Genomic DNA, 13,627 nt, shown 5'->3' with positions numbered 1-13,627 from the left:
ACTCCTTTGTGGGGGCTCTCTTGTGGCTGGGTCATAGCAGATCTCCTGCCCCAGCCCCCAGAAATCCTGCCCTGGCATGCCCCATGGCCAGCTGCCATTGCCCTTGGGGCTGTGTACACCGATATTTGCTGGCTTGGCTTCTCCATGCAGTGAAAGCAGCACATGCTGGTGGTGTGCCTCATGTACTGCTGGATGTTTCCAGCCTGCTCCTGACTGCATGACTTTGGTCTGCTCTCTGCTTGTGTGCAGACACCTGGGGATTTTCCAGCATCCCATGTGCCCATTCCCTGCTTTTCTGTTCCTTTCCATCACATTTAAATGGTGCCAGGTAATGCTTAGGGTTTTCAACTGAGGAAAACAAAAATGATAGTTAAATGAAGCCATGAGTCTACAAGGTCCATGGTGTATTGGTTACAGATACCTCTGGGCAAAGTTTTGGGTTTTATTCATCTTGGCTGCTCCAGGATGCCTCTCATCTCACCAACAACTTCAGCAGCTCTGAATGATGACTTTTGATCACTAGTGACATTTTCCATATTTCCTCGTACGTTTTGGTTTCACCCTCCAGTTCCAGCCTTTATTTCCTGGACTATTTTCCACTTGGAAGCAATTCTCCACCTCACCCACCTGCGTCTTCCTGCTCCTTCCAGTCCCTCCATCTCGAAACCTCAGCCCTTTCTCCCACATCTCACAAAGCCGTCTGCAGGGACAGGCTCCTTTCCCGGCCCTCTCCTGTGCGTCCACATCAGCAGAGAACTTTCCAAGCCTCTTCCTTCCGTGCTCTTTCCTTAGGCTGGACTCCCTTCTCCAGCTCCCCCTGCCACCTCCCCTGCTCTCCAGTAAAACCCAGCACTCCCCGACTTCCTCCTGCGCGAGCGGCCGCAGCGGCTTCCTCTGGCCACGGCTGTCCCAGACACTCTGGCTCCACGGCACACCCTGCACATGCACAAAAACACCAAAGCAGGCTTTGCTTTCTCTTTCAAAAATGCAGCTCAGCTCAGGCAGCTGTGCCATGAGGAAAGCTGCAGTGCCTGTCACCCGCTGTGCCACAGCCAGCATGGACACCCCAGTGGGCTCTGCCAGCCACCATGATCCACGACTCTCAGGCATTTGCTCGTGTCCTTATCATCCCTGTGTCCTGTAGGGTCTCTTTGACACAGTATGATATTTTTTCAAACCAAATCTGATGTTTTCCTTTGATACAGATGCCCCATGTTTTGCGGAGGGCACCAAAATTTTACATTAATCCATAGGATAGCGCTGTGGTTGGGTGGGAGTTTTCACAAGAGACAGGGAAAATTCTTCTGGAGTTACTGTCTGTGAGCAAGCTTGGCCCAAGGACCCGTAGGGAATGTGTTGGACAGACAGAGGCACATCTGTTCTGGGGAGGCCTGCTCACTCAGCAGCCCCCCAGGTGCCATGACTCACCATTCTGCAGTCAGCTTGTGTAAGGAAGGGCAAATCTCTCCCTGAGAGTGGATCCTGTTGGAGCTTGATTGGATACAGGCATCCAATGTAGGCATCACCCCCTGTCAGGGATGGGGACAGGACCTGGCTACCCCCAAGCCACCTTACCATGGCCAGTGTGGGGCTGCTGTTGCCAGTGAAGTCTGGACCATCCCCAGCAGCTGTGCCCAATCTGTGCCCACGTGATTGCTGGCAATGGGATGGCCAAGCTCTCAGTACAGTTCCCTCCTTTGACACTGCCAGTTCCCAGGCAGAAGTGTGTTTCTGGGTCTCATGAACTCAGCAGCCTGGGAACAAGCTGGAGCTTGGCAGAGACATCCAAAGAATATCCAGATGTTGCAGGAAGTTCTGTCAGGTGGGGTCAACCTAGGACTAATTCAGTGCTGGTAGGGGCCATGGTGTTGCTGGACTCCAGACTCCCAAAGAGAAAGTTAGTTTTAATTTCCTGGTGGCTTGTGGCCACTAGAACCACCAGGACCTTCTGTTCCCAGCTGTTGGAGTCTGAATGTCATTGGCCGAGCCCACTTTTAATTTACCTAATTTTCTGCTGTGATTCAAACTAGAGAAGTTTTATTGATTTCCTCCTTTCTAGGCAATGGTTGTGTAACACTCCTGGCTTGAGAGAGCTGCTGTGTTCCAGTCCAAAGCAGCTGTGCTGCAGTGATGGATTTTGGTGATCCACATTGCTGAGATGGAGTGTTTGTCATCTGTCTGGACACCCTTCAGTCTGGTGGGGGAACGGTATGATGATAATGAGTTAAATGCCTTGACCTCATTTGGAAATTTTACTGGGGAACATGTGCAGAATTTGGCTGGCAAGGGGGAGGGATAGTCAGCCTGTTCTTTACATTTCTGTTCACTTAAACTACATATGCTCTGGCACATGCTACCTGGGAAGCCTGGCATGGCTGCAAGCTCTCCATCTCAAACAAACCCTGGGTCTGCCCAAAGGATGGAAAACTGCTTGGGGAAGTGGTGCCAGCAATGTCTAGAGATGCTTTCTGTGCAGGGATGTGACAAGAAATGTCTGGCTCTTTCACAGAGGGTGGAAGGTGGAGTGACGTGCAATCAGGAAAGCAATCTCACATCTCTTACCAGAATGGCTCATGCTAGTGCAGTGAGGGGACATAAAGACACCAGAGGGTGTAAAGGAGGGCCAGTGAAGTCAGGCTGCAGATGGAAAATGAGTTTTGGGGGCCAGGATGTTCTTTGCTTGTCAGACAGGAGGTTGAGAAGTGATTTAATCGTGGTGGGTGGGTGATTCCACCTGGAAGAGAACTGAACAAGGGGAACTGGAGGCACTTTTGAGTCTTGCTACTGAGGGTGCAACATGAGCAAACAGCATGAAGTCTGGCTCACCCAGCAAGGAGCCCAGTGACACCTCACCTTCCCACTTTGTTGGAAGGATATTTTTCTGCATGATGTGCTTTGACCCAGCTACTGGCACTACTCTCCAGTGAAGTGAGTATGTGCAACAGGGCAAACCTGCATGGTGTGGGGAATACTCTGATCCAACTCCTGCTCTCCCTCTTCCTAGACATTATGGAGAGGAAAGCCAGCTGCAATTTACCTCAACGTGGTTATCACACACGTGGATGAGTCTTCAGAATGTGACAGTAATAAAAGCTCATGGCTCCTGCAGGAGTACATGCATTCTAAGTGTATATTTTTTGCTCATTTACCACTTCCCTCTGAAGGTTCAGGATATTCCAGCTCCCAATATGACAGTACAAAGTGACAGACTTTCACCTTGAAAGTTTTGAAAAATTTGAAAATTTGAGAATTGAAGTGTTCCTTCTGCCTGTCTGATACCTGGCTGACTGGCCCTGCTGTCAGACCTCCCATGCTCTCAGAGGGAGCACACAGATTGGTTTCTCCAGAAGGAAACAGAAGGAAATGTGTGTCTGTCTGCAGAGGGTTGATGATTCAGTGGGGTGTTCCCAGCAGCACCCAATGAAAGGATGCTGGGCTTACTGGAAATGCCCAGGTGTCATTTCCCCTGGACAGAGCACAAGTGTAGGCAGCTGAGCTGGCAGGTTGGACTCACCAAAGCACAATCACCAAGGAGCTCTTTCTCTTGAATTAAGTGAACAACCCAGCAAAGCCAGACTTTGTGTGGAAGACAAGCAGGGGCCTCTGCCAGCAGCTGAATGCTAAGACAAAGAATAGAATAGAATAGAATAGAATAGAATAGAATAGAATAGAATAGAATAGAATAGAATAGAATAGAATAGAATAGAATAGAATAGAATAGAATAGAATAGAATAGAATAGAATAGAATAGAATAGAATAGAATAGAATAGAGCTATTTCAGTTGGAATGGACCAATGATGATCATCCAGTCCAAGTGCCTGACCACCACAGGGCTGACCAGAAGTTACAGCATGTTTGTTCAGGGCATTGTCTAAATGCCTCTTTAAACACTGACAGCCTGGGGGCATCAGCCACTTCTCAAGGAATCCCAGTTTTTGACCACCCTCCTAGTAAAGAAATATCTTGTAATTTCAAGAGTGAAATTCTTCTGGAGCAGCTTTGAACCATTCCCATGCACCTCATCTCTGGATCCCAGGGAGAAGGGATCAGCCCCTCCCTCTCCACTTCCCTTGCTCAGGGAGCTGCAGAGAGAAATGAGTTCACTCTTCAGCCTCGTATTCTCCAAACTGGAAAAGCCCAAAATCCCCAGCTGTTCTTTACAGGACATTCCAGCCCTTTCACCAGCTTTGTTGCCCTCCTCTGGATGCTTTCAAGTACCTTAACCACATTCTTAAATTCTGGGGCCCAGAACAGCACATGGTTCTCAAAGTGAGGCTGCACCAATGATAAATAGAGCAGGATAGTCCTCTCTGTTGAGTCATGGATTGCTTGTTGGGGAGAGGCTGAGGTGCTGCCATTCCCTCCGGGTTCCAAGATGAAGATATTAGAGAGGAGCATCATCTCTGAAAAATCAGGTGGGAATGTCTATTTGTATGCATCTGTGACAGCAAATACCCTTCTGACACTTTGCAACAGCAAGAAAAGCCACAGCCACAGAAATGAGGAACACAAAAGAATTCATTGCCTGGGACTCCTTGATTTACTGCCTCAGAACAGATTTTCCTATAGGCTGTTTATAGTATTCAAATGGCACACACAAGCCTTTGTGCTTCAAGTCTTTAAGAAACTACTTATGTTCGTTTTACACATTGTCTGGGAACTATTTAAAGTTACTAATAAGGGTGTTAGCCACTACCATGCTGAAGTTTTAGTCACAAACACTGGCAAGTCCTGGCCAAAAAGGTCCTGGACTGTTCTTGAGCAATAAGTGGAAGCGCAACAAGAAAAGTGTTGCAACAGCTGTACATGGCAGTGTTTCCACATCCCCTTTTGACTCTAGACTCTAACTTGCTGAGGGTCAAAGTGAATACTCCATTTGAAGTTCAAAACTGTTTTTACCCTCAGAGCAGAGAACAAGACTCTTGATTCTTGTCCTCTTGTCCTCTTTTACCTTCCTCGACCGTAGTGAGTTGCAGGTTGCCTGATGGTGCCATGGAGGCCCAACTCACCCAAGCCCTTTTCTGCCACTGCTGAGGATCAGTCCTTTCCATTCCCAGATTCTGACTGAGACATTACAGTCTTGAGAGGATCAAGATATTTGGTGTGACCAAGTTCCTGGATGCAGTGTGTGCGAAATGTGACGGTCTGTGATTGCCAAGCCAGGTAAGACAAACTAATGGCCCTTTCTGGTTTCCAGATGCATCATTTGTTGTGTTTGTGTTGTTTTGTGCTCTGTGGTGCTCTGTGGGGCCTGAAACATGGTCACTTTTGGGGTGTATGGAGGGGAAACCAGGGTGGGTCACTCAAAGGTGGCACAGACAAGGAGATGTCCCCTCCAGGGAGGCTGTGGGAAGGCTCACCTCAAGAGGAAGGTGCTGGGTGCTGTGGAACAAAATCCCTGATATTCTTCCAGAAAGGCTCCTGAGAGCCTGAGAGTCCTCTGCTTTGAAATGCCACTTGAGATTTCCCCTGGGTGAGCAGGATGGGATTTCAGAGCTGTTCTCAAACTGCTCAAGAACTCTTGTATGTGCAGAGCATGAGATGGACTGTCTCCACGTGGAAATCCTACCAACACCTGTGATGCTTTTCAGGCTTTTCCTTTTTCCAGGGCTGTCTCTCCTTTCTATCTCTCCTCTCCCATGCTGCACCCATGGACCCATCCCCAGCTCCAAGTGAGCTGCTTTGGGAGGGGAAGCAGGATCCCTGGGGCAGTCCTGGCTGTTGGGTAGCTCCCATCTCAGACTGTAGTGTGACTGCTGATGTGCACCACTAACAGAGCACTGCTCACAAGGGAAACTTCTCACGTGTTCTTCTTGGCTCCTCTGTTCTCACTCACAGCAATTATGTGTCTGCTTCTTGGCCTTCATTTGTGCTAAGCTGTTGTGCCTCAAGTGAGCACTTATTAGCACTTCCTTCTCTGAAAAGGAGTGACTGCAAAATAAGCCAAGGGTCATTTCCCTTCCCTTGAGACCAGGAGACATCCTGGCTTTTAAATCAGGCTCCATAAATTTTAAGCCTTAGCATCTCATGTGTTTTGCCTAGAGAGGGGTGGAGGTTCCCCTGGGGAGAGCAAGGAAAAGAAACTCCTTCTGATGTGACAGTACATTGCCTGAGCCAGTGTTTTTAAGGCGTCTGAGACAGCACAGACCAGTGAAAAAAGCAATCATTAATATACCAAGTGTGTGAAATGAATCAGAAGTGGGAAAAGGAAGTGACCATTTTCTATTTCTTGCATCATCTTTACTCATGTATCGTCCTGCAGGGTTGGGCATCAGCAGGTGGAGCTGCTAAACATCAGCCAACAAAAAATGCTGCTGTTGAAAGTCAGCACAAATAGACTGTGCTGTGAGTGGTGAATATAAATTTTTAGGCTGAAAGTACTCTTAATAGCTGCAGTGTTCACTATAAGGTCAGAAAAAAAGGATTCAGACTAACGTCAGAAGCTTGAAACTTCGCAAGTCCATAAAAATCCCAAATTTCCCAGCACATAAACTGCCTTCTCAAAACTACCTATGGGTTTCTCTAACCCATGCTGATTATTTCTGCAAGAGATTCCAGTAGGGATAGCTGTCAGAGAACAAGGTGGCCCCTAACAAGTGCTATCAGGGGTACATGTTAGTGGGATGATGATGTGGCGGGGAGGTCCTGAGCTGTGGTGGCTGGCTGGTTTCAGTGGTGAGGATGGTATCAGGATCCCAACATGTTCTGCTCCTCTGATGAACTATCCCTCTAGTGCCTGTGTTTACATCCTGAGAGCAGAAACAAGGCTTGCACCAAGAAGTTCCTCTCTGCCCCTACCCTGGAGCTAGCTTTTCTTTTTCCCAGCAGTCCCTTGCCTTCATTGAGATCTCCATTTTAATTTCTTCTCTACAGACACAGCAGTGATGTTGGAAGTTGCCACATTCATGAGGGCTCGTGGCTTGAAGAAGTCAAACTTTCTAAACCCATGAGGTGCTTAGTGAGATTTTCACCCAGTGCAGAGCTGCAGCCCAGCCCACCTCCCCCAGCAGGGTTCACAGCTCACGGGTAGGAGACAAATGCATGCCCAGGGTTCTTCCACTCCATTCCAGGAGTGCATGTCCTGCATGACCACGGCAAGGCAGCAGCAGAATGGTTTCATCCTCAGGTAGGGATTGGATCACCAACACCCCATCCACCAGCACAACCCACAAGGGGGGTACGTGGGATGATCCTGGTGTAGGAGCCACACCCAAACACAAGCTGTGTGTGGCAACACAAGACCCACTTCTGCCTGAAAATCCCAGCATTGCTCAGGGATGGAACAATCTCTGCACGGAGGAAACTTGCTGTCCTCTTCTCCAGCAACAGCCAAGGCCATGGATGAGGGGGAGCCACAGAGAGAGAGGGAGAAGGAAAGGATTCAGCAGAATATTGTTTCTTGATTCCTCTCCTGCAATTAAGGAAGGGTTGTGTTTTTCACTTTCACGTGCCTCAACTCCCACCAGCTGCATGCACCCACCCACAGCATGTGTGCTGTGTTTTTATTACGGCTGTAGCCTCAGGTAGCGTGGAATTGGGGCCAAGCATACATTAGTAAAATTAGAAGAAATATCATCTGACGGGTCTGGACGGTGCTGTGGGCAGAGCATATTTGGCAAGACTGCTTCCTTCGCAATCCAGCCCAGAGACATTCCCTGATCCTATCTGAACGAGGACTGAATTTGCAAAACGAGTCCCAGCTTGTGAGCTGTGAGTCAGGGATGTCTTAAACACTGCCTCAGCATCCAACACCAACAAGCTCTTTTTATCTTGTTCGTCCTGCTTAAATAACTGCAGCAAGGCCTCATGTTAACAGGGCAGCACCGAGGGCCAGAAGGCTGGGCTTTTTTCACACCCTCCAGCACTTGCCCCTTGTGTGTCTGGCCCATTTTGACCCATTCTTGTCCTTTTCTCTGGTTCAGCTAATGGGACTCAGCTGCACTGCTCACAGACAGTGGTTTGAAATCTGCTCCATATGGCCACATTCATGTCCCTCACTGCTGAGCCATAAGGATTCACTTCAGTGGGTTCCTCTGTGCATCAGCCTTTGAAGGATGTGTGTGCTTAAAATCAAATATACTTCCCAACTTCTTTCGAGTACCTTCCTAGTAAATAAAGCCTCCTTCATGACTCAAGGGATTTCATAAATTGTCTGCCAGGACAGGCCAGGACAAGCAGGAATCTGTGGAATACCCTGTGTTTACATCCTAAGATGACATACCTCCATCATATCTGAGAAAACTTCATTAGAAATGTTGGATTTGGGAACCATTTGCTGGAAAATGGTGGTGAAAAACATCAGGTTAAAGGAAGGCAGGACTTACACTGATCTATTCCAAAAAATCCCACCTGGTACTGATATCACAGTGGCTCAAACTGTCCTTGCCCAAGTTTCAGTGAGACTGCACATGTGAAGGCAGTTTAGATTAATGATTGCAAAGGTGCATTCACCTTGTGTCTAGAAGATGGAAAGAGAAAATATTATTTAGTTGTGAAGCAAAGAAATTTAGGACAGAAGTTTGTAGTAACAGAGAATAAAAGCAAAGTGCTTTATTCAAACACAGAGCAATGGAGACAAAAGGCTGATTCAAAAGGACTTCATGGGATGTGCCTGATGACTTCATAACCTTGATTTTTCTTACTTCAAAAACAGACACATCACAGGGAATAAATGAGTCCTGGGTGGCTATAAACAAATTGCAGCACTTTGTGGAAGAGAGAGGGTCATACCCTCATGTACCAAGGATGTACCAAGATTTACCATTCTCTCATGTACCAAGAAAGACACGTTCAAATCCAAATTTCTCAGAAGGGATGAGAAGGATCAGATTGGAAAGAAAATAAAGGCAGCTTGAAACTGGCTTTTGTCTTAACTATATTTTGCTCTTCTTCCACAATACAGTGCAATGCCCCTTTTCTCACCTTCCTTTTGTTTTGCAGTATCACCCATTGCTCTTTACATGTCAGTACTGCCCACTATCAGCACCATGCACAACAAACAACACCATTCCCCTCTCATGGGCTTAGGATGACTTATTTCAGAGATATCATTGAAGGGCCCTAAATATATTGGCCTTAGAGCTATTTTTACTTGCAAGTGCTCGAGCCAGACCTTTGATGTTTCATTTGGGTTCAGGGTAAAATAGAGAACACATTAAAATAAGCAAGAGCTGGTGGTTTTGTTCTGAGTGTTACCAGAAGCCAGGGTGAGAAACAGAAGAGGAAGGGAAGGGGATTGCCAAAGATTTCCGTTGGATACTTACTCTCTCACTCTCTCCAGGGCTTGTAAATCTGTTCTGTAACCCTCTTAATCCCTCCCCCTGCAGGGGAGTATGGTATCACTGAAATCTTCATGACCTCCTGCAAACAAAGGTTTTAATGCTGCCTTTTGTTTATTGTCTCTGCATAGAAAAAGGGGGTCATTTTTTCTCTGTAGCCTGAAGGCTCAGGGAAGTTATTGAGTGTCCTATCCTGTTCTGCTTCCCATCCAGCACTTTGACAGGCATGGACAAGTCCATATCCAGGCACCACCTCGCTGGATGTGCCAAAGGAATGGAGCACTGGGGTCTGTGTCAGGAAAATCCTTCAAAGTCAGGGTGCAGGGAAGGCAACAACAACTACCCCCACCTGATGCCTAAATGCAAGAGAGAAGGAGACTGTCCTCTTCCAGCCTCGGTGGATTTTGCAGGGAATGATTCACACTCAAATCAAAACCATCCTGTGACCATGCCCTGCTTGTTGTGCTGCTTCATCCAATGAATTTTACTTACCTTTTACTCCATCTTTCAGCATGTGGGTAGACCCATCGTTGTCTGTACCTGTTTCAGGGACACTATGTATTAGAGGTAGACATGTATAAATTCCTGTCATGTCTAATATGTCTATGTAGAAAGAGGAAAAAAACCTCTGTTTGTTTTTTAAAAAGGAAAAGGAAATCCTATAGAAGCCATTTAAAATGGAAAATGTTCTGAGAAGAATATTGGATAATAGAAAGAAAAGTTTGGGGGGAAATGAAAGCAAGTCACATGCGAGTAAGCAGGGAAACTGACAGTACAGCAAGATGGTGTTGATGCTAAAATGGGAGGAGATTTCAATGCAGTTGAACAGAGAATTTATCCTGTGGCACCTACAGAGACTAGCAACATGGCTAGGAAATAACATCATGAAAGTGGAATGATACGGGCTACCATCACTCAGGGAAAAATATCCCCAAAGGACCCTTGGAAGCAGCTATGTTAAGGAAAGCTGGGAAGTGACATAGGAGGAGAATCTATGTGTAACTTCTGGCAGCCAGCTGGCATTGTGAAATTCCCTGCCATCCTCAGTGGGCATCACCCTAATCTGCCTGTCTTAGATACAGCTGGAAGATTGCTGTTAATTCCTTGGAATCTCAGTGCCATACACTGCAAAGTCAGAGGCCTCAAAGGAGAGTAGAGACATAATCAGATTGTTTGGAGTGGGTTTGATTCATGAAGATGAAGCTGGGTTTAGATATTAGCTGGCAAAGAGATATGAAAATAGCAGACTTGAGTTTACAGGTATCTGAAGGATGCAAGCAGGGTCACAAAATACACTTGAAGAGGGAGAAAATAATAGAAAGAAGGAAAAATTCCCTACCAGTATTGAGAAGACAAAACTAGGATATAGGGTCTTAAAGAAAATTCTCTTGGATGCCTTTCTCTTTCAAATGGCAGGAAATGTCCTGTAGATGCAGTCTTGCTTGGATAGAATAAAAGCTAATAATTCAGCTCAAATTTTGAGACACAATGCTCCTTGATGAAAGGTTAATTTAAAAAGCGAGTTAATTTCTGCCATGGATACAGTGAGCTAAAAAAAGGTCACCTATTTTAGTTTTCTAAAATTCCTTTAAAAACATTGTGTGCAATGAGCAATCAAAGGAAAGCCACGAAAATGAGAGCCAGGAGTTAGCAAAATCATTAAAGAAACAGCAAAGAAATATAAAGAGCACAATGCATTCAAATCGGCACAGAGGGCCAGATGGTACATACCCAAGGGTATTAAAGGAATTAGCTGAAAAACTCTTAGGCCCATTATCCATTATACTCAAGTGCTCCTGGAGAACTGAGGAAGCCCTGGTGACTGGCAGAGGGAAAACATCACGCTTCTCTTCCAAAAGGGGAATTACAGATCAATTAACTTGGCATCCTTTCCAGGTGAAACTCGGTCTCTAATAATCAGAAAGCACCATTAGCTGTTCTGCAGGAGGAACAAAGCAGAAATGTGTCACACACACACACAGGTCACGTTAAGAGGGGCAGTTGCACCCAAGTGATAGACTCTACAGACAGATTATACTCACAGCGTTGGTGGGAGGAGGAAAACCACAAGGAGTGGGAAGTGTTGGGTGGGGAGAGTGAAGGATAAGCAGCTGCTAATCCATCATGTGGGATGAGTATACAGCGTAGTGGGACACGCTGGTGGGAGGAAGAAGGGATCTGGTCCCTTGAGTCACTCGGTAAATTTACCCTTAGGGGTTTCACTGGCTGACAAGACAACTGGTTTTACAGAGAGCTCTTCTGCAGAAAGGTTCTTGATTTCAGTAAGTAATTTTACTCAGTTTCTTCAGGCATAATATTCCTTTAGAACCTGATCCATCCCTAAAGGATTCCATGCAGACACAGTTGACTTTAACAGTGGCTGGACCGGGCCCAAAGCATTACATGAAACATGTAGGGTGGATACAGAGAATAACAATGAGAGATTAAAATCAGCCCCTACAATAGAAAGTGGAGTATGCTTATAAATATTGCCATGTTGGGCTCCTCAGGGACTCCTGCTGAGTTGGACATTATATTCATCTGCAGTAGCACTGAGGAAGGAGAAGAAAAATACATCAATCAAATTCAAAGATAACACTCAGCTGGAGTGTGAATTGCAAATCATTTATTAGAAGCACCATCCTAAAGGGATTTCAATAAATGAAAAGTGGGCCATAGTGGGAATAGCAAGAAATTGAACAAATCTAACTGCAGAAACATCCACAGGGTAACATTGCTCACTAAGGAGAGGTCAAAGGAGTAACCCCAGAGGCTGTGGAGAGGAGTAATCCAGAAGAGCTCCTTGGATGCTAATTTGATAGAAAGCTACAGCTGATAATTCATTAAAAGCACCCAGATCAATCCTCTTTTGAAGTGCTAATAGGAATACCACTTGGGGCAGGGCCTTCTGAAAAGAGTGCAGGCAAACAGGTAATGGTATAGATTAACTGGTATAGGCAGGAGGGTGGAAGGAATGACCTATTTACTAGGAACATCAAAGGAAATAAACACATACATAGCCTGGAAAAAATAAACAAGGGAAGGCAGCAGGGTACAGTCAGATACAGAGACAAACCTTACCATGATAGAACATTGCTGGGTGGGAGACAGAACCAAGGCTCATCAGAAAGCAAGGGTGGGGGCTACACACATGGCCACCTTCAGACTGGGGAGGGGATAATGACCTGATGAATTGGATCTCCAGCAGCATTGGCTTGGAAATGTCTCCACTGTAGGGAAGAAACCACCATACCCTCAGGTCCTGTGTTTGGTTCTCCATGGAGTCACCATCTTGCTGCCTCTGGGATCACAGCATGTTTGCAGTCACATTTTTGGCAATGTTCCTCGAGCCAATAGACATGGAAATGAAAGCAAAATTATCAGGGCTTGAAAACTGGGGGGGGAAGTATAGTGCAAGGAATTTCTCTGCAGACAAGGTGGAAAATCCCAGTGGCACAGGGTTAAATACTCCAGATGTGTACAGTCAGACACTGGCAAGGCAGACATCAGGCAGGTAAAGAAAAGGACATGAATTATCACATAGAGAAGCCCAGACCCAGCACAATCATTGCAGATGTCCTTTGCAGAGGTGCTTTTTGTTCCTTTTTCTAGGTGACTAATTAATGTGGGCCAGGGGAGAGATTAATCTCACCTTCTTTTTGATATCCATGGGGTAGTATCATGGATCTCCAGAGTGGGAGCTGTGAGAAAGGTATGCTACACTGCCATACCTCAAGTACTTAACTCCTGTTAGCTCACAACCTCAATTAGACTTTTACCAGAGACAGGAGATCAATGCTACACTTGAAAATACCAAGAAATCTGAAAAATATGAGAAGACTTAATGGGAATTTCACTGATTTCCTTACAAAAGTGCTGGACCACTTGTTCCACCAATGTTTCTATTTCTCTGTGTTGTCTGCCCACTGACTTCCAGCTGGGATTCACAGTGCCAATTATGATCAAGAAATCTCAAAATGTGCATGGCCAACTAGCAAATTCTTTGTTTTCCCACACATCACCTCTAAGCCCTTATTAACAGGGGGCTTTGGGGACCCCACATCAGGATGTGTCTGCAGCAGACCCTCTTCTTGAATTTGCACCCAGCAGAGACACTCCTGGCTCTTATCTGATCTGCACCACAGGCGGCAGCTCTTCACCTGGTGGCTCTGGCAGTGCTGCTCACAGCAGGCCAAGGAATTCTGGCAATTCTCACCGGAGAGGGTTTCACCACACTTCAGTGATGTGAAACCCACCCACACATTTGGGAGGGTGACAGCACATTAGAACCACACAGCATCACTGGAGTGCCCGTGGCAGCAACCGGAGCATCACCAAGGGAAGCTCT

The 13,627-nt window shown here is 46.3% G+C and overlaps 2 long non-coding RNA genes across 2 annotated transcripts; one reads left to right on the top strand and one right to left on the bottom strand.

The window, feature by feature from the left end:
* Positions 1 to 3,604: 3,604 nt before the first annotated feature.
* Positions 3,605 to 8,862, top strand: LOC108961307 (uncharacterized). The gene is made up of 2 exons (XR_001989537.3): positions 3,605 to 5,164; positions 6,875 to 8,862. It is a non-coding gene; the product is annotated as an uncharacterized LOC108961307 (long non-coding RNA).
* Positions 8,325 to 11,334, bottom strand: LOC127059686 (uncharacterized). The gene is made up of 4 exons (XR_007777704.1): positions 11,011 to 11,334; positions 9,772 to 9,819; positions 9,265 to 9,361; positions 8,325 to 8,459 (listed from the first exon to the last, which is right to left on the bottom strand). It is a non-coding gene; the product is annotated as an uncharacterized LOC127059686 (long non-coding RNA).
* Between the last annotated feature and the right edge of the window lie 2,293 nt (positions 11,335 to 13,627).

Source organism: Serinus canaria, chromosome 5 (assembly GCF_022539315.1).
Source record: "Serinus canaria isolate serCan28SL12 chromosome 5, serCan2020, whole genome shotgun sequence".
NCBI lineage: Eukaryota > Metazoa > Chordata > Aves > Passeriformes > Fringillidae > Serinus > Serinus canaria.
The sequence above is the reverse complement of the archived record's forward strand: the minus strand, read 5'-3'. Positions and strand labels throughout refer to the sequence as shown.